At 28.9% G+C, this 2,059-nt stretch overlaps 1 pseudogene; it reads right to left on the reverse strand.

Moving 5' to 3' along the window:
• The window catches only part of LOC125873756 (uncharacterized), an 8,717-nt pseudogene extending 7,334 nt beyond the window's left edge, over positions 1-1,383 (reverse strand).
• Between the last annotated feature and the right edge of the window lie 676 nt (positions 1,384-2,059).

Genomic DNA, 2,059 nt, shown 5'->3' on the forward strand with positions numbered 1-2,059 from the left:
TAGGGCATGGGATGGGGTAAAAATGAAATTTTAAACATTTGAAACAAAATGCCAAAACGATTTTTTTGGGCGGGGGGAGGGGGCAGGCATAATAGGGGTTGGATGAGGTAAAAAATCTTTAAATTTGAAATATTTTTCAATTTTTTTTTATTTATTTTTTTGTAGAGGGGGGCTAGTTTGGGGGTAGGGGGTTGGGGATAAGGGTAAAAAATTATTTGAAATTAAAAAAAAAAGAAAATTTTAATTTATTTTTTTGGATGTGGAGGGTCGGGTGAGTATGGGGTAGGGTAAGAAAAAAGATATTGTAATTTTAGGATGAAGTAGGCTTTTGAAAAATGTTTTTCTTTATTTTTTAAGGGAAGTCATTTTTCTTAAATTTGAGGAAATTAAGTTGATTTGAAAAATATTTTCCAAAATATTTAAACCAACTAAATTTGGAAAAATTGAAAATGGTTTCCTTCATACCAAACACACCCTAAAAGATGTACTAGTTTAATGAACTCAACAGGGAAATCATCATGGTACAAAAGATAGTTACCTGGAAATGTATAAAAAACCTAGTTTTAGTATCTCTGTATAACGTTGGGTCCACCTAAAGCACGAAACAGAGATATTATATTATAGTTATAAAATATTGAGGATTTAATAACAAATTTTCTAGTATACATCTTAAAAGCACAATATTCAATGGTTAACACACATCCATCTTCCACAAAACGATAGAATAATGGAATAAAAAAAATTGATATAAACTTACTCTCCAACCAACTTGTAAGATATTGGATCCTTTATGAATTTTTAGTCGAGATCCACTGTGTTATTGTCCTTTAACTTGAGGATTGTACAAAGCAGTATACATTCCGGCTCCCGCAAACTTGCTATTTGGATTATATGAAATTCGAGCTATTGCAACCTAAATAAAAAAAGTTAATTATTTTTAGTAAATCTTACAGAGTACCCAGATTAACCTATGAATAACTTGTTCCTTTATTACTTCAAATCCAATTAAATAAAACATGGAAATCAGAAGAACATTTTTTATAGACATATACCACCTTATATCCTTTTGAAGATATGTATCTTCCATTTGGTTCACTATTATTGTTGTTCTACATTAGATAATAAACTTATGTTTAGATTTGAAATATTCAAGATATATAACAGTAAATTGCATAAATCATCTTACAACATCATATTCATCGACAAATGTGACATCTTCTGGCGGGGCATATTTCTTAATCTTATAAGGTCATCCTTTGTAATTCTCTTAACATGAATAGTTCCAAAAGGTCATCCTCCGTCTTTTGACCTTTTTGTCGATGACCTATTAGTTGCCGATGAGAAAGGTGAATCTTTATTAATTCTTGATAAAATAGGTTTCATCTGTTTAATCAAATATTAAATTAATTACATGTCAATAATATAATATCCATATACAAAATGATAATGAAATGAAAAGAGAGTAGAGATATGCCTCAGGATGAAAATTATGGTCCTTCAACAACGGATGATCAAATGCACGTTGTTTGTAGAAATCTACACAGTCGTATGTATTCCATATTTAGTCTGTAAACAATCAAATATTAATAAAATAAGTAGCCTAAGTTACAACAAGAAACAATCTCACGAGAACAATTGTTAGTAAATGGTAACACAACTGCCTTTTAAAAAAAATAAGGAAAAATTCTCAAATATGCTATTAAATTTTGTGAAAAAACTTATCTAGGTCATTGCTTAAAATTTTTGTTCATTTATGCTATTTTCGTTTGAGAAAAGGTTCATCTTGCCATTGTTTGTTTATGAAAAATAGCTCAATAGGTGTGTCCTAAGCCATTGTTATGCCCTTATCTCCAATTGTAAGATAAAATGTAAAAATTGCACTTAATCCGGTTTAGTTCATCTGTCTGATATGACTTAACATGGAGTTTTAAAAGTAATTTTGTTCTGAATGTTGTGATCTTAAATTAAATATATATAGAATGTATCAAACTGCTTTTAAATCTTGTGGTTTAATGATGTTATGTGAAAAAATAAAATAAAATAAAATAGTTTCTAGAAA

Source organism: Solanum stenotomum, chromosome 8 (genome assembly GCF_019186545.1).
Source record: "Solanum stenotomum isolate F172 chromosome 8, ASM1918654v1, whole genome shotgun sequence".
NCBI classification, from domain to species: Eukaryota; Viridiplantae; Streptophyta; class Magnoliopsida; order Solanales; family Solanaceae; genus Solanum; species Solanum stenotomum.